General features: G+C 38.7%; 1 long non-coding RNA gene across 1 annotated transcript; it reads left to right on the forward strand.

The window, feature by feature from the left end:
• The first annotated feature begins 7,674 nt into the window (after positions 1–7,674).
• LOC121396892 lies at positions 7,675–19,929 on the forward strand. The gene is made up of 4 exons (XR_005963248.1): positions 7,675–7,749; positions 15,635–15,702; positions 19,163–19,195; positions 19,392–19,929. It is a non-coding gene; the product is annotated as an uncharacterized LOC121396892 (long non-coding RNA).
• Positions 19,930–20,207: the final 278 nt, after the last annotated feature.

Raw genomic sequence — 20,207 nt, forward strand, 5'->3', positions numbered from 1 at the left:
GAGGGGGAGTGTAGGCTGTGTGCAGCAGAGACTTCAACTGTGCAGATGGGGGGGATCGAGGTGCTTGGGACCTGGAGTTTTATGGATAATGGATCTTTCCATAATTTGGATCTTCATACCTTAAGTCTACTAGAAAATCATGTAAACATGAAATAAACCCAATAGGCTGGTTTTGCTTCCAATAAGGATTAATTATATCTTAGTTGGGATCAAGTACAAGCTACTGTTTTATTATTACACAGAAAAAAGAAAGCATTTTTAAAAATTTGGATTATTGGATTATTATGGCTACTATGGGAGATGACACTTGTACTTTCCAGAAATATATTATTTTTTAGGGGGGGCGTCCACGTATTATTTTGTGTATTTACCTCATAAAAAAGGTAAAATATTTTTCTGGTATAGATCCCTCTATCATGAAAAATATAACTTTTCCATTTTTTGGTATTTAGAGCTCTAAATCTTGTTCCAGAAGTGGAACACAAACACATAAAAAAGGTATCGTTTTCCTAGGTAAATTACCGCCCCCCCCGGGAGAGCGCACAAAATGTTCAAAAAACCTACCTGCCCTCATCACTGCTCTGCCTGTCACTTAGGGCTGCCACCTCACCCTTTTAAAACCAAACACATATGAAATCCACAGCCTGCATGGCTAATTATCAACTCATTTAGATGCATGATACGTGGCTGCACAGAAATCAGTTCAGTCTGCAGCATCTAAATGAGTTAATAATTAGCCATGCAGGCTGTGGATTTCATATGTGTTTGGTTTTAAAAGGGTGAGGCGGCAACCCTACTGTCCCTGCTAGATGTTTAAGTTAAGTTTATGTGAGCGTCAATTTTTACACGCACGACTATTTTGTCCAAATGCATTAAAGTCAATCAGCGTCCAAATAATTTTGACGCTGCAAATTTTTCATTGCCGTTTCGTGAAAACATTCACAGTAGGCGAAACCCGAAAATTCACCGCAAATCCATGACTGCCGAATAAATTAGCCCATCACTATTGTTCTAGAGACTTCTAAAAAACATTCTTCTAGAAACTATGTTTGCCTTCCTAATATATTTTGGTAATGTAAGTAGTTTATGATGAAACTCACTATAGAATGTGTTGCATGGTAGTGACCTAAGACTGTAAGCTACAATGATTTTAATTCTGATGTCTATAAGCCCTGCCATTGTGCTGGTACTATATAAAGTAAATCATAATCTGATCCTCTTAATTCTGTAAGCCTTATTTGTTACATTATAGCATGACCCACGTCTCATAAATTATTGTAAACTGCTGCATAATTTGTTGGCGCTATATAAATAAATCAGTGATGATGCTGTTGATTGGTGATAATAGGTACTCTGTTTTTCTAAAGCTATGTAGTTAATAGTACAGTGCTTAAACTTGTATACAGGATGCAAAATACAACCCACGCTGAATACACTAGAGGTTATTAGGCATGCTCTAAAGGGCCATGTTAACTGAACTCATCACCCTAGGGGGCAACTTTATTATGCTGTGTAAGACGAAATTCACCAAAATAGGTGTAATAAGCCGTGCAAAATAAATGTCGAATTTACCAATGTGTGTTTTATGCGAACACCAATTGTGCTGTTGTTATTTTGCATTGCTTCTTGTGGAAGTCACTCACTGCAAGGCAAATTAGGATTTTTGAGCATCTAGTAGGATGCTTAGCAGAAATATCAGTCTCATAGAACACATTAGGGTCATTGTGATAAATGTGATAAATTTGACCACAAATTTAATGTTCTGGACCAAGTGCATTTTCCATGACAACAGAACTTGAAATGCCTTAGGTCAGTAGCTTGGAGTACCAGAAACCCTAAAAACACAGCAGCAGCAGGCTGGAGACAAAGGTTTGCTGTGAAAACATGCGGTCATATTGCTGATGTTAAAAATGCAATAGCCATGAATACAGTAGTGTTCAGTTAGAATAAATTGCAGAATGTGCTCTTACTTGGCTCTCAAATGTTTTATATTGGATGTAGAAATGCTGTAGGTGTTAAGCATCAGAGCTTTGGCATGCTGCAGAGGAAGCAGAGGAAGCCTTGTCATTGCTCTTGGAATGCATGAAACTCACAATTCATCTGTTTAACAAGCTACTAGTAAAATCATAGCAACTGCACAGAAATAACCATGTCAGTATATATTTTCTGTGTATAGTTCTGATTGGGAAGCTACATACTCTCTTCAGTCAAATGTTAGTGTTGTGTTTTTATTTATGAGTGTTTGGTTAAGTGAGGACATCCTCAGTCTCCTTCTTCAGTGAATTATACTACTACATACTACAATTATACTACTACACTTAAACCTTATACATCTTTGATAGGCTGTCCAGATTTAGAACAATCAGAAAAACTATAAGCAATATAGGCCCACACTGACTAGTTTGATCAATTTCAACCAAAATGCCCAATTATCTAGGCATGTACGTCAGGTCAGTTGTCAGTTTCAACAGACCATGTGCAATTTTATACACTGCTATCTGGCTGCCTGGCCAAACATGTAGTATCCTTTTGTTCAGTCCAGAGGTTTCCATACTCTGAAGGGTTGGCCAATGTATGCCCACCTAAAGAAAGATTAGCAAATTATTTAAAGGGGTTGTTAACCTTTCAAACACTTTTTTTCAGTTCACTTGTTTTCTGATTGTTCACCGGAACTAAAGACTTCTCAGTTGATTTTCATGTTTTATATATTACCCTTTTTCAAAAACTGAAGTTTAAATTTTAATGTCCGTGTCTCTGGTGTTTCAGTCTGGCTGCTCAGCGATCCTGGTGCATTTTTTGAACTGTTACAATTTGCTCTATTAGTTGATACATTTCTCAGCAGCATTTGTGGAATATTAGCAACTATTGTATCAATTCTAACAGCTGCCATTAAGGAAACCCAAGGGTTTTACTCAGCAGGGCCAAAGATAAGAAATGTATCAACTAAATGTATAGATTTAGAACAGTTTACAGGGTTGGCGACCCCCTCACCCAGAGCTGCTTCAGAAAGACATAAGAAACTGAATAATTCAACTTTAAACTTAATTATTAGAAAAACAGTCACAAAAAATAAAAAGTAATTGATAAAAATCTGAAAACTATTTGAAAACACCTGAACTGAAAAAAGTGTTGGAAATTGAACAACCCCTTTCAGAGTCAGATAAAAGATACATTGATATGATAAAAAATTCAGTAAAAGATATAAATATATAAATCTAAGCACTCTTTCACAACACAGGCAGATTACAATGCCACTATTTTCTGGATTAATATCTGTGGTTATTAATATTCTCCTGAAAATAAGACTCTATTCCAGAGTACAAAATAAATTATGAATGAAGTTTGAGGACCTTGTTTTAGAGGGTGAACTAAACTGGCTTATTTTTTTACTTCAGTTTTATCCTGTTCAAAAAGAATAATATATTGGTCCTTCTTCATATGTCCTATTATTAAGATTGCCAGGAGCTGCTGTAATGTAATGTATTACCATAACTGAGCTAAGATACTTGTTTGGTTAAAAGATCCACTGGGCCAGTGGACACTTGTTAAGCTAAAAAGATATAAAATTCAAGCAGGTGGATCTGTAGCCTTACTGCATGCACAGTGAAACAAAGCTGAACCTCCAGACAGGTATGATTATATAACACCTTCTCACTATTACAGGAAACCACCTACCTATACTGATACCAACCAGGCCACAATGGACTTTGCCTAGTTCTTTGCTCGGTGTGAACTAGTCACAAAGGGTCTTCTGAAGTTTAATGACCGCCCAGAAGGCTTTAGAGCCTGGCGATCCTCCTTTCAAAACATTTTCAAAGGCTTAGACCTTTCATACAGCAAGGTAATAGACCTCCTAATCAAATACCTAGGAACTGAGTCTGCAGAGCATGCCAAAAGGATCAGGATGATCAACATAAACCACGCAGAGACTGGCCTTTGAATGATCTGTTACAGACTTAACGAGTGCTATGGCTCAACGGAGGTAGTGGAAAATGCACTTTTTAAAAGAATTGATGACTTCCCTAAAATATCTAATAAAAGCTACCAAAAACTTAGAGAACTAAGTGACCTGTTAATGGAACTACAGGTAGCCAAAGCCAAAGGGGACTTACCGGTGCTTGCATTCCTTGACACAGCCAGAGGTGTTAACCCCAAAGTGCAAAAGTTGCCCTATAACGGTGGAGTGGTGGATGGCTCATGGGTCAAAGTTCAAAGAAGTACACAATGTTCCATTTCCTCCCTTCACGGTATTCATGGACTTCGTATACCAGCAAGCCAAGATGAGAAATTATCCCAGTTTTGATTTCACCCCTTCAGCACCCAACTCCCGCAAAACAGCAGTAACAGTTCACAAAACTAATGTTTTCTCTCCAGCTTCTTCTTACAGGTCAGCTGGCATCTCCCATGAGGAGACAAAGATCAAAGACCCTAGTAAGCAGTGTCCCCTACACCGGAAGCCCCAACCCCTTCTGAAATGCAGACCCTTCAGAGAAAAGCCCATAGTGGACCACAAAGCCATTTTAAAGGAAAACAACATCTGCTACAAGTGCTGCTCATCTACATATCATCTTGCCAAGGACTGCAAGGTCAGTGTAAAATGCACAGAATGTGACATCACACATCACAACACAGCTTTACACCCTGGGCCAGCCCCATGGACTGTATCTTATACCAAGGCTGTTATCGAGCATGGCGGGGATAAAGATAACACTGCTACAACCATACCAGAGGTCATTTCCCAATGTACAGAAGTCTGCAAAGGAGCCATATAGGTGGCAGATCCTGCTCCAAGATTTGCTTAGTCAGAGTGAACCCGACAAACCAAAGGGATAAAGCCATTAAGCTTTATGCAATTATGGATGATCAGAGCAACAAATCTCTAGCCTGTCCAGCCTTCTTTGATGTATTCAATATCAAGGGCCCAAGCACCCCACACTCCCTTAAAACTTGTGCAGGAGTTGTTGAGACAACAGGGAGAAGTGGAGTCCATAGGTGGACAAATACGCTTGCCAACTGTATTTGAATGTAATTGGATTCCTGATAACCGTTCTGAAATTCCTACACCAGATGTGACTAAGCACCATGTGCACCTGAAACGTATAACACATTTAATCCCAGAGGCCCAGATAATGCTTCTTCTTGGAAGAGATTTCCTACAAGTCCACAAAGCAAGGGACTTAATGAATGGACCTCGCAATACACCTTACGCACAGAAGCTAGACCTTGGATGGGTCATCATAGGGGAAGTTTGCCTGGGAGATGTACACAGGCCAACCAGCATCAACACTGCATACAAACACACTGGAGAATGGTCGCCCATCTCTCTTCCAACCATGTCAAAATAATTTTCTGGTCAAAGAAACTCAGAATAACTCTCAGATAACCAACTTCTTAGGAAACCCTTGTTGTATCAGCTACCCCTGCAGTGAGGATGAGGATCACTTAGGCTGCACCGTCTTCCTGAGATCAAAAGACGACAACCAGCTGTCTCTCTCCATTGAAGACAAAACCTTCCTAGGGATAATTGAGCAAGTATGTGTAAAGACAATGCCAACAGCTGGGTAGCTCCACTTCCCTTCAAACCACAAAGACATTCTCTTCCTAATAATATGGGAAGAGGCACTCAAACATTTCACTTCTCTTACATGCACTCTCCAAAAGAAACTAGAGATGAGAGAGCACTTCTTTACATTCATGAGAAAGATATTTGAGAAGATACATGCAGAAGTAGCTCCCAGTATTAAAAAGAAAGAAGAATACTGGTACGTGCCAATCTTTGGATTATACCACCCAAAGAAACAGGTCAGATCAGAGTCCAGTTCCAAATATAACGGAGTCTCCCTAAATTATGTACTTTTAACAGGCCCAAACCTCAACAACAAACTCTTGATAGTACTCATATGCTTTCATTGAGGCTGCTTGCATAGCAGACATCCAGCAAATGTTCCATAGCTTTCTTGTGAGAGAAGCCCATAGGAACTTCTAGAGATTCTTCTGGTTTAAAGACATTGACCCAGTCAAAGGTACCTTAGAATACCGCATGAAAGTTCATGTGTTTGGAAACAGTCCTTCCCTTGCAGTGGCAATATATGGGCTCAGCCGTTCTGCCCAGAAAGGAGAAGTAGACTATGGCAAAGATGTCAGACAATTTGTAGAGAGAGACTTTTATGTAGATGATGGTCTCAAATCATCACCCTCTGAGGACACAGCAATCAATTTATTTAAGAGAACACAAGACATGCTGGCCTGCTCCAACCTTAGACTTCACAAAATAGCCTCCAACAGCATACAGTTAATGAAAGCCTTCCCATCAAAAGACCACGTTAGTGACGTAAGAGACTTAGATTTGGGAACAGTCACCTTACCTGTGCAACGTAGCCTTGGTCTAAACTGGGGCTTGAAATCTGACACAGTTACATTTCAAGTGAACAAGGATGAGAAACCCTTCACACTCAGAGGAGTACTTTCCACAATAAATAGTTTGTATGACCTTCTAGGGTTTGCGGCTCCAATGACCATTCAAGACAAAGCTTTACTTCAGGAACTAACAATAGAATCTTGTGACTGGGATTCACCACTTCCATCAGAAAAGGAACAAGTGTGGGTAGAGCGGAGAGACTCTTTAGAGACACTGTCTACCATACACATTCTGAGGCAAAATAGTGCCATATAGGATTTGTTATGGCCAAAGCAAAACTAGCTCCACGGACAGAGCACACTATACCCAGACTAGAGCTTTGTGCAGCTGTTAGCAGTAGAAATGACTGACCTCATCATTTCAGAAATTGATATTCAACGAATTGAGGCCAAATTCTTCACAGACAGTAAGGTAGTGCTGGGCTACATCTTCAATGAGACCAGATGCTTCTATGTCTAGAAGCAGAATTCTGCGTATATGGAGATCAACACACCCAAAACAGTGGCACTATGTACCATAAGACCAAAACCTAGCAGATCATGCAACAAGAGCTGTACCTGCAGCTTGTTTAAAATAAACCTCATGGTTTCCAGGACCCACATTCCTGTATACCTCTGAACAGAATCATCTTGATGATATGTATGAGTTAGTTGATTCACCATCTGACCCAGAGATTCATCCACAAGTGTCTACACTCTGCACTAATGCTTCAAGCATGCACCTTGGAGACCATCTCTTCAAACGATTTTCCACCTGGAAGTCTCTAGTCAAGTCCATTACCTGCCTACTTCATATAGCAAAGTCCTTAAAGAAAGATTTTCTTTCAACTTCCAACAACTGCAAAGGTTGACACCACTGCCAAAAAACATATACATCAAATGAACTTAAGCAAGCGACAGACATTATCATTCTCAATGTTCTGCATGGTACAGCTACTAAAGTTCGACCCACTTGATCCAAATAGACTTTTAAAAGTGGAGTTCAAGGTCACAAGGCAACATGACACTGAACTTCACTTCAGACCCATATCTGAACTGGTCTTAGGACTCTCTTCCAGAGAACCAGAAAATGGATGATATCTTCCAATATCAGACAGGGTGTGTTATGCCTGCAGCATTGTTTTATTGTTTATGTTGCATCACCTAATGATTCACTTGTATGGTTTGTGCACTGTTATAGAAATGTTCTTCTTAGGCCATCATACCCTTCCCATGTGACCCTGTGTAATACCAGGAAATGATCACTCTAGCTGCCATCTTCATACTGTTCACAGCTAGTACATAACCATCCACAGAAATCCAACCCCATCCAGCCTTGTGGTAGCATTGTTGGTAGGTATTACTTATATCCCATGCCTGATCTATAAAGGCAGATCATTATTTATCTGTTTTGTACCTTTATCCAAGTTTTATAATAGGTTATATATGCAGCTACCTCATGGCACTTTTTTACAGTGTGTATTCCTGCCCAGGTACAGTATCTAAGCCTTATATTATATATTTGCCTCTCAACCCTTTGGTTTAACATATGCCACACAGTGTTTATGTATTTTCTATATTATGCTATATTGTACAGCTTTACTAAGCACTGTCATTTTCTATCTTCCCTATTTTTACACATTTCCCTTTGTTTATAAAACTGAAGCTCAATAACCCATGTCAGTGGATTAATGAAGGAAGGAGTTGTCAAGCTACACACTACCCCAGGGTAACACATAGTGAGGACAGAACACTATTAATAAAGGAAAAATCTGACCTACTGGTGTCCCACAAGGGCACTTTGAGCAACCTGGTAGTTGCAGGGGCTGTTTCTTCTCCTTCCCTTAAAATCCACTAGTTCAGACTTGAAATGTGTATCCATACAATTTGGCAAGAGACCAAATAACACATGATCTAATTATTTAGACCTGTGAACAGAATGAGCTGATTGTTGTATTTGCTTGCATTCACGTTATCAAAAGACAAGCTCCTTCATGCATTATAGGTAACTGGCAATCTAAAAATAAATACTTCATTAACTAGTATAAAATGATGATAATGTGTTATCATTTGTCAAACAATGCAACTTTGCTGCTTGAAAGTGAAAACAAAGTACTAGGGAAATTTTCATGGAAGTCCCCTTTCCATAGAAAAGCAATAATAACCAATACCCCATAATAAGCATATTTCTATAAATTAGGGTGGCATGAAGCACTGCGTTTGTGTCATCTTCCTTAGAACTTTATATCGTACGGACACAAAAAAAACATTCACATAAACAGAATTCATATAACCAGTTTTACAAGACCAACAGTGTTGAGAAAGAAGACACTGTAAGAGGTTCATGTCTTACCCCAGTGCCATTTCAAATTATATTTTAAGGGAAATACAATTTGTGTTTTTCTTAACATAAATATAAGTCACAATTTGGATGATTTTAAACTCCCATGAACTTGAAATTCAACCAACTGCAATTTATTAAAAAAATATATTTTTTTGTACTCTTAAAGGGTCTGTGTATGATAAATTTCAAAAAATGGAATTCGAATTTTTTAAAAAACTCGAATCAAATGTTAACAATTCTCTAGTCGAATTTGCCATAAAAAATGCAAAAATTGTAATTAGAAATTCAAATTTTCACTTTGACTCTTGATAAATCTGCTCCTTAGAGCCTGTTTGCTCCATTAGATACTCCTGGAATCCTAATTTATATTGATACTGTAATGGGAAAACATGTTTTTTTTCAAAAGCACAAGTTATTAGTGCTGCTCCAACAGACTTCTACACTGAAATCCATCTTTCAAACAGCAAACTGACTTTTTTTTTTATAATTTATTTAGAAATTTGACATGAGGTAGACATATTGTCAGTTTCCCGGGCGTCACAATGCATGTGACTTGTGCTTTGATAAACTTCAGTCACTGTTTACTGCTGAACTGCAAATTTGAGTGATATCACCCCCTCCCATCCCATTACTAGTACAATGGGAAGGTAACCAGATAACAGCTCCCTGAAAAAAACAGCACTCAATAGTAAAAATCCAGGTCCCACTGCAGCACCTTTAGTTACATTGAGTAGAAGAAACAATAGCCTGCCAAAAAGCAGTTCCATAGTGCAGCACTGACTCTTTCTGAACGCACATGACCAGGCAAAATGCACTGAGATGGATGCCCACACACCAATATTACAACTTAAAAAAATACACTTATTGGTTCAGGAATTACATTTTATATGGTAGAGTGAATTATTTGCAGTGTAAACTGGTTAATTTAGAAGTAAAAATGACACCATAAAAATCATGACAGAATGCCTTTAAAGGTATTTACATAACTATGGATCGATAGTAGAGATGCACCGAATCCACTATTTGGGATTTGGACTATTCCCTGAATCATTCTTGAAAGATTTGGCCAAATAATGAAGGGCTGGGGAAGGAAAAAGTTGAAAAATTGTTTTTACTTCCTTGTTTTGTGACGAAAAGTCACGGGATTTCCCTTCCCAACCCTAATTTACATATGTAAATTAGGATTCAGATTCGGTTCTGCCAGACCAAATAAAAAAGGTAGAATCCTGGCTGAATCCCAAACCGAATACTGGATTCGGTGCATCCCTAATAAATAGCTAAAACAGCAATATATAACCTTTTGGCCAAATATTGTACCTCAAAAGCGGGCTTGAAAACAAATTGAACTATTATAAAAGGATAAAAATATTTTGATATATTAAGTTTTTTATTTGTTGTATGAATTTGAAAAAAAGCATTTCCTAAAACTTTTACTTAAATTACTAATTCAATTATATCATTTTTACATCTGGATTGGAGAAAAACGAGTTTAAGATTTTCATAAATATGTTTGATTGGTAATTCCATTATTAGCCAATTTAGTAGTAAGGAAACATTTTATTACTATTTTCCTTGTACAGGTATGTGACCTGTTATCCAGAAGGCTCGGGACCTGGGGTTTTCCGGCTAATGGATGTTTCCTAACTTGGATCTTTATACCTGAAGTCTACTTGAAAATCATGTGAACATTAAATAAACCCAATGGGCTGTTGATAAGGATTAATTATATCTTAGTTGGGATCAAGTACAAGCTACTGTTTTAGAAGAAGAGAATCATTTTTCAAATTTTTGATTATTTGGATAAAACACAGTCTATGGGAGATGGCCTTACCAAAATTCAGAGCTTTCTGGATAACAGGTTTTCAGACAACAGATCCCACACCTGTAATTTATACTGTATAAACATACAGATACATTTAAAGCAATTAAGGTTGACACCTGGCAACAAATTGTGTTGAGCACAAATAATTTTGTGTAAAAACATGTAATTTTGTTCTTATTCTGACCCAAATTCTCTGCACGAGATTATTTTTTGCACACAGCCCAAAACAGTTATAAGTGACATACCACACAACTATTCATAGATGTACCCAGGTTATGGTAGCAGGATGACCTGGAAAGTTGAGTTTGCAAGACTTCCAATATACATTATTGACATTTGAGAAAAATGAAGTGATTTCATTCTTGTTTTGGTATTTCACAAGGGATTTATCCTCCTCTGTGTCATAGTATGAAACTCTTACACAAGGTTTTTCATGCCTCACTCCAGACTCTAAACATTCAAGAACTGTATCAATCAGAGATGAACATAATGATCGTGTATTTTTGCAATCGAATCAGCTATGCTAGTTTGTAACCTGCATTCTGGGGCTAACCACATTAGTTTCATGCCATGCTATCCCTTTCTGGCACCAAGCAAAATGCATGGTTCCATTCCAAAGAGATTCATTTCTCAGACCAAGTATTCTGTTCCTTAGGCTGTCTTCTATACTTTAATTGCAAACAACTGCAAACATTACACATCTGCACACTGAAGCTATTACCTCTCTCCCCAAATTTAATTTCATCCTATATATGGCCAGTCTTAACATAACTTAGAAAAGGCACACTGGTAGGGATGTAGCGAACGTCGGAAAAAAAGTTCGCGAACATATTCGCGAACTTGCGCAAAAATGCGAGCGGTTCGTGAACGGTTCGCGAACCCCATAGACTTCAATGGGAAGGCGAACTTTAACATCTAGAAAAGACATTTCTGGCCAGAAAAATGATTTTAAAGTTGTTTAAAGGGTGCAACGACCTGGACAGTGGCATGCCAGAGGGGGATCAAGGGCAAAAATGTATCTGAAAAATCTGCCTGTGTGTGCTTGGAAGAGATAGTGTAGGGGGAGAGCTGTTAGTGATTTCAGGGACAGATGATAGTAAGTTTGCTGGCTAGTAATCTGCTTGATACTGCTCTGTATTGGAGGGACAGAAGTCTGCAGGGATTTGAGGGACATTTTAGCTTAGGTAGCTTTGCTGGCTAGTAATCTACTGTTCTCTTTAAACAACTGCCATACGTTGACCTTGTAGGCATTGTTTGCCCAGTTTTTTTGGACGCAGCCACTGAAGCACAGTTGCCATAAAAAATATGCCATATAAATGCTGAAAATAGTAATTTTTCGCCATACGTTGACCTTGTAGACATTGTTTGCCCAGTTTTTTTGGTTGCAGCCACTGAAGCACAGTTGCCAGAAAAAATATGCCATATAAATGCTGAAAATAGTCATTTTTTGCCATACGTTGACCTTGTAGGCATTGTTTGCCCAGTTTTTTTGGTCGCAGCCACTGAAGCACAGTTGCCAGAAAAAATATGCCATATAAATGCTGAAAATAGTAATTTTTTGCCATATACGTTGAGTCAACGTATGGCAAAAAATGACTATTTTCAGCATTTATATGGCATATTTTTTCTGGCCTCTGTGCTTCAGTGGCTGCGGCCAAAAAAACTGGGCAAACAATGCCTACAAGGTCAACGTCGTTGACCTTGTAGGCATTGTTTGCCCAGTTTTTTGGCCGCAAAAAAGTCTTATAAGTCTTATTCTCCTACTGCCTCTCTGACTCTCCGTCTCTCCATCTGAACTACCCTCCTCTTGCTCTCTTCTACTAGGCACCCACAAAACCCCAGTGAAGAAGGGGCACCGGTGGTGGAGGAAGTGTTACGTGGGGTGGCCATAGCAGTGGAGGATGAGGAGGATGTTGTGGTAAAGTTAGAAACGGTAGAGGATGGGGTGTGCTGTGTAAGCCAGTCAACTACCTCTTCAGCATTTTGGGAGTTCAGGGTCATTGGCTTTTTAAAACTGGGCAATTTGCTAGGGCCACAGGATTGCATAGCAGCACGGCCCCTAGCACGGCCTCTGCGTGGCGGCCTGCCTTTGCCTGGCATTATTTTTAAAAAAACAACAACAACAACAAAAACTCAGTTGGTTTTTCTGGAAACGATAATACACACAGCTAGATGGCGGGTTGAAGAAAACAGTGTGCAAATAATGCCTACAAGGTCAACGTATACACTACAACAGCGGTGGATACGGATTACGTAAAATATATTATGGCTGCTTGAAAAAAGTCACTCCGGTGTTTTTTCTGGAGACGGTAATATTATGGATATTTAGACAGAATGTGAACAAGGTCACACAGCTAGATGGCGGGTTGAAGAAAACAGTGTGCAAATAATGCCTACAGGGCAAATAATGCCTAAAAGGTCAACTTATACACTACTACAGCGGTAGTAAAATAAAAAAAAGTAAAATAAAAAAAAATGAATATTAAAAAAAAAAAATTAAAGTTGGTGCTGCTGAACTACTAGGAGCAGCAGATTAGCACACCAGTCCCACTCCCCAACACTGCTAGACTAATAGCACTGGGCTCTTATAGTAGTAGTAGTAGTAGTAGTAAAACAACAAAAAAATAAATAAAAGCAGTCCTTACAAGGACTACTGTTATTGCAGCAGTCAGCAGATGAGATCAGAAGCAGGACAGCTGCCCACTGCAGCTACATACAGAGCACTGCAGTAGAAGGTAGATTACTAGCCAGCAAAGCTACCTAAGCTTAAATGTCCCTCAAACCCCTGCAGACTTCTGTCCCTCCAATAACAGAGCAGTATCAAAACGATTACTAGCCAGCAAACTTTCAACTGTCCCTGAAATCACTAACAGGCAGCAGCTCTCTCCCTACACTATCTCTTCAGCACACACAGGCAGAGTGAAAAAACGCTGCAGGGCTTCGGTTTTTATAGGGAAGGGGAGTGGTCCAGGGGAGAGCTTCCTGATTGGCTGCCATGTACCTGCTGGTCTGGGGTGAGAGGGCAAAAAAAAGCGCCAACAATGGCGAACCCAAAATGGCGAACGTCGCGCGACGTTCGCGAACTTCCGGCGAGCGCGAACACCCGATGTTCGCGCGAACAAGTTCGCCGGCGAACAGTTCGCGACATCTCTACACACTGGCACACAAGCTGTGAATGCAGGTGAACACCTTGCAAAAATTTATTACCGGAAGTGCAACGTTTCGGGGCAAGCCCCTTTGTCAAGCATACAGGATCTGTGTAAAGTGGTACATTTATAGGTGATTCAATCAGTTAATTGACAGGTGCAATCAATTAGTGAAATTAAACAATTGTTTTAACAGCAATTAGCTAATAGCAGCATTTAGTTACTGTGAAGCGAATACAAAGAAAAAGCATATAAAAAAAGTCTTATAGTTCTCTGAAACGAATAATGAAAAAGAAAAAAATGAAAAAGAAATTAACCCAAGGCTTTGGTTCATTTCCCACTCTAACCACATGCTTAATCGACACCACCGATTTTTTGACTAGGCTAGAGAAGGTAGCATTTCCATCGAGTGATTTCTTTTTCTGTTCTTTAGACGTAAAAGACCTTTTTACGTCTATACCCCATGATGAAGGAATAGAATGCATTCGTTCATACCTGTCCCAGGGGAAATTACCCAGCTATAAAATAAATTTCATCTGTGATTTGTTGGATATTGTACTGAGAAAAAATTACTTCCAATTTAACCAGGATTTTTATTTACAATTGCAAGGCTGCGCCATGGGTGCGAACATGGCACCTGCCTATGCCAACATCTTCATGGATTATTTTGAAAAAAGTTTTATATTTTGCAATAATGAGTACACACAGTTCATCCATGATTATATGCGCTACATGGACGACACTTTTTTTCTTTGGTCAGGCAGCCGTGAAACCTTGGAGAATTTTCTCAGATATCTCAATGAAGTACATGCTTCGATTAAATTCACCCTAGAATTTAGCCCCACAGACATACACTTTTTGGATGTGAATATTCAATCTACAGGTGCAGCATTTGTTACAAGCGTGTTCACTAAGCCCACGGACAGAAATAATCTATTACCTAGTGATAGCTTTCATCCTCCTGGCTTAGTAAAAGGTCTCCCAAAAAGCCAATTTTTACGAGCAAGACGCATTGCATCTACGGATGACCTATACGAAGCTGAGGCAACTAAAATGATTAAAAAATTTAAAGAAAAAGGACACAATATAGAAAGCCTACAAGAAAAATATGAGGAGGTACGTAGAATCCCTAGGGATAAACTGCTAACCAAAAAAAAGCTTCCATCTACATCCACAACATCAAGAATCCCTTTTGTTAGTTCTTATGATAAAAATTCTAAGGCCATTCGTAATACTATCTTAAAACATTGGGATATACTAAAAATGGATGCAAAATTTGGGCATATGTTCCAGGCTCCCCCTCTTTTTTCTTACAGAAGGGGTAAGAATATTGGACAACTAATTAAACCTCAGAAACGTAAGCTACAGATGGGTGATTTAACGCACAATAAAGGCACTTTTCCCTGCAGGAACTGCGGTCACTGTAACGGAATAATCCCGGGCAACACAGTTACACATCCGCAGCAGGGTACGAAACATGAAATCAATGGATTTTTCACATGCGATAGTTCAGACGTGATTTACTGCATTAAATGTCAATGCGGCCTAGCTTATATAGGGCAGACTTCGAGACCCATAAAAACAAGGCTAAATGAACATAAATCGACTATCCGCAATTATCAACCCCAAAAAAGTGAAAATGTCGAGCTAACATCTTCAAGTAAATATAAGAAAGAAACATGGCTTGCCAAACATTTTTTCACAAACTGCCACAGAATAGCACAACTCCATTGGCAGGTTTTAGAGAAAATAAAAATACAACAAGGACAGGATAAAAAGAGAATTTTATTACAGAGAGAGTGTTATTGGATCTGGTTACTCCAAACTAAATATCCAAAAGGGCTTAATGAAGAGTTCAGTATGGCTTGCTATTTATGAATTTATCTTTTTCTGGGTGTTCTAACTCTCTTTGTTTAATTTTTCCAGATAAGAAAACTATGTGCAAATTTCCTGATGCAGGGACAGGTATTCTTCTATTGTTTCCTTCAGACAGGGTAAGAATTTATAGTTACATTTTGTAACCATTTTTATGTCCATGTTTGTTTTTTAGGTACTGCAACACTGTTGAAATATTTTCTTGCTACATTAGAAAATTGGGCTTATAAGGTTTCCCACTGGACTTTGAACTTTTATTACACGGGAAATGAACCAAAGCCTTGGGTTAATTTCTTTTTCATTTTTTTCTTTTTCATTATTCGTTTCAGAGAACTATAAGACTTTTTTTATATGCTTTTTCTTTGTATTCGCTTCACAGTAACTAAATGCTGCTATTAGCTAATTGCTGTTAAAACAATTGTTTAATTTCACTAATTGATTGCACCTGTCAATTAACTGATTGAATCACCTATAAATGTACCACTTTACACAGATCCTGTATGCTTGACAAAGGGGCTTGCCCCGAAACGTTGCACTTCCGGTAATAAATCTTTGCAAGGTGTTCACCTGCATTCACAGCTTGTGTGCCAGTGTGCCTTTTCTAAGTATCAGATTTGAGGTTGCCGGTTGCCTCTATCACTGTGCACCAAGGAAATTGGAATTATCTACACAAACAGGTGTGCGTGTGCTACTACTACTTTGTACAGTCTTAACATAACCACACAGCAGTGTGTGCCATTCCAATTTTTTAAAGGTGTCTCTTTTATGCACCATATTCTGCTAAAGAGTATTCAGAACTGCCGGATTAATTTCAGATTTTAGATGGTATATGTCATACTTTTGAAAGTGCTACATAAAGCATAAAGAGAAGAGAAGAACATTTGAAGAGCTAACTTGTGGTTCTAATAAAGGAGAATCCTTGTATTAAAGCTGCTTAAATCTTCAATAATAACTACTGCACACTGTACAGGGCAGTGTTTTTCATCTTAAGTCATAAAATACCTTTTATCGATACTCTTCCATTAAGGAAATACTGCTTATTAACTTTTAAAGCACTTAAATTGCTTTTTAAAATAGGGGGCCCATTTATTAAACCTTGAATTTATCTGGTGTAACGACTCACCTGGTGGTCTAGTGAACCAGCAGGGATGCCCACCGCACCTCCGGCAGGGACGCCCTCCATGTGGCATCTTTTCTTCTTAGTCGCCAGGTTCCTATGGCACACACGGCACACATTTCCACAATTTACGCACCATGCTTAATGACGTCATCACGCATTGGCCAAATCCAAAACATTTAAAGCGGCTTCTGGTTTGAATTTGTTGCCCATTGTTAGGTGTATCTTGCTTAGTATCTGGGTAGGATTTCTGTCTGTTTGATTCCAGTTTTGATCCTTGCCTGTCTGACTATTCTGAACTTTGCCAATCCTGACCCTTGCCGGCCTGACTATTCTTTGAATGCTGCCTGTACCGACCCTGGCATGATTGACCTTGCTTGAACCTTGTCTGTACCAACCACTGCCTGTCTGACCCTGCGTGAACTACGCCTGTATTGACCCCGGCCTGCCTGACTACGCTTTTTGTCTACTCCTTGAACGGTTACCTTCTTTCCAAAACCTTGTAAACGCACATGCCCCTTTTGCTAGTTCAAAACATCTGCTTTGCTCCTCTCAAGTTAAGACCTGGCGCATCTGAGTAGCTGAGGGCTCCTACCGAGGCCAAAGGCGGCTGCTACAGGCGGAAGATTGAGCCGTGACCAGGGAGCCTAGCACTTGTTCTGAATTTAGGGAGCTGTATGTGACATCTGGTTAATGCATTTAAGGGGAAAACTCTTTTTTTTTTTTTGTGGGAAAAAACCTTGAATTTTTGGAGATACTCCAAAGCTGCTAAAAATCCGAATCTGTAAATACTCCATCTCAAATCTGTCGAGGTCATGTCGAAGTCAATGGCAGATGTCCCTGAAGTTGTTTCTTGACATCAGGAGCTGCAATGAATAATCCTATAAAGTCAAGGTTTTCGTTCGATGAGCCAAAAAAGTTGAAGTTTCTGAGCGTCAAGTGTATGATACGAATTGATGCTGGATTTTGTCGCAACTTTTTGTTACTGATTTGTTCAAGAAAAATTATTGATGAATGAGTTAAATTCGTGGGAGTTTGGTTGACTTTGTTTTCATAAAAAATTTAGATTAATTTGAGTAAATATTCCCCTAGGTGTGGATGTAAATACCTTCAAAAGATGTTATAAAATGTAAAAAGGAAATCAGTTTACCCAAAAGGAAAGCAATGATTGCTGTAAAAATTATACAGGGATGGGATCCCTTATCCCAAAACCAATTCTCCAGAAAGCTCCAAATTACTGGATGGCCATCTCCCATAGAGCCCATTTTAAGCAAATAATACTCATTTTTAACCCTTTTTAAGTGCCAGCAGAATTTCACATTTTGGTTATGCGAAATGCCAGCCGTTATTGAAACATTTTGTGCTCTCTCACTTTAGGGGCATTTTCTGAGGGGAAACCTATAGTTTACCTAGGAAAACTATACATTGTTTTTTTCGGTAGAAACTGAGCTTTCTAAATCTGCCTGAGTTTTCATGTATTTCCACCTGTGCAAAAAAATTTATAGTGCTAAATACCAAAAAAAAATGAAAAATTGCCATTTTTCATCGTATATCAATTTATACCAGAAAAATATTTCATTTTACGGATGAAAATCCAACTGATTTGGAAAGCCTTATGTCTCTCGAACGTGCCAATACCAGATATGTATAGTTTTAGGGAGATTTAGGATTTCTGTACAGCAAAAACTCCCGGCAGTATATTACCGAATTTTGAAAGCACTAAGGCAGAAAACGGCATGCTTTAGATTCCAAGGCAAAAAATCCTGAAACCGTAGGTTTACCCCAGAAAACCATACATTTTTGAAAAGTACACATTCTGCCGATTACAAAATGGGTAACTATGTCTCTCTACTCCCAACTACCAAACATAAAAGCTTGTCTGAACATAGCGGTTTTTCAACAAAAAATTTAAAATTCTGAAAAATCATTTCAAAGGTTTTATTTTGCTGCTCCGCATATCCCAAACTATAATCGGAACCTTCCCATGCCTAAACTGCGTATGCTGCTCTTCGGTCATTAAGGGGAAATACATTAGTCACCCCACTAAAGGATACAAAGTTAGCATGAAACATTACGCTACATGTAATACAAGTTCAGTGGTTTACTTACTGAAATGTCTTTGTGGGAAGGTCTATGTAGGACAGACCTCAAGAAGCGTGAAGGAAAGAATAAAAGAACACAAAGGAAACATAAGAAACTTTACCCCAAATACCAGTACAGATACAGCAGTGTCCCGACATTTTGCTCAATGCCATCACAATGTAGCTCAGATGAGGTGGTTAGTTGTGGAAGTGGTGAAACAACAAACACGAGGAGGTGATAGAAAAAAAGCACTCCTCCAAAGGGAAGCAGTGTGGATTAAAAAATTGGATAGCATGCAGCCAGCAGGATTAAATGATCAATGGAGCGTGAAATGCTTCCTATAATAAGCTAATTATATATATTCTGCTTTAAATCCACAGATACAAGTGAATCCTGCCCTACCCTTACAATAGGTAAGAAAATAAGCTTACTGCTAAAGGCTAAGGGGTTACAGAGAGGGCTGTGTATGATACTGTTGCAAATAGGTGATCCGAATTGAAATAGTTTATGCGGTTAAAGCATGTAACAAATGTGTCAAGCGAATACTCCAGTAGGCAGAATATATTGCAGTACTAGGCTTTTTATTGTATATATGTTTTTATTAACCAGGTTGTCTTGAAGCCTACAACAGTGGTTGTCTTACCCAGCACTCTTTTGGTGACTAAAGGATAATAATTTATAAGAAGACACAAGCACTATGTACACTTTGGAGGATTTGCAGTAAATTTTATTGTTATTAACAATTGTTTTATGGTTATTAATTGTTTTTTAATAATCATTGTATAATGGCACGGATTGGATGCAAAAATGTATATTTATAGTTGCACTAGACCTGTGGGGCGAATAATGGGTTAATACTCTAAGTAGAATGGTAACCTGTACGCCCACTTTCTTTTTCCCTCCCACCTATTTCCTATAAAGATGGTGTGTTAATTGGTATGTTGTACACTTGACAAAGGGCAATTTTGCTCGAAACATGTTGTGTGAATAAAGAATTTTTGCAGCAAAGTTCTGCGTCTACCTTGGACTGTTTCACCAACTATATCTTCAATTGAATGCCAGTACCAAGGACGAGGTACAGAAACAGACCATACAGGTTAGAAAAAACTGAGGGGATAAATACCACAGCCAGTGGAAACAAAAGAACCTTTCACATATCCCAAACTATATTAGGTACCAAGAAAAAGCACCTGAAATATGATTGCCAGGGGTCCACTGAACAGTTTGATACCCATTATGCATAGGTTTACCAAAGTATCTGGCATTTAGAGACACCAATATGTAGTTAGCACATCCAAATTGTTCAGGACTTTACTTCAGCTACTGAGAAATCAACACATTGACTGCATTTTTTGTGGGGTAAAAACACAGAAATATATGTGCACCATATCGCCCATGTATCATTACGTACTAAGAAAAAGCACC

Source organism: Xenopus laevis, chromosome 8L, assembly GCF_017654675.1.
Source record: "Xenopus laevis strain J_2021 chromosome 8L, Xenopus_laevis_v10.1, whole genome shotgun sequence".
NCBI classification, from domain to species: domain Eukaryota; kingdom Metazoa; phylum Chordata; class Amphibia; order Anura; family Pipidae; genus Xenopus; species Xenopus laevis.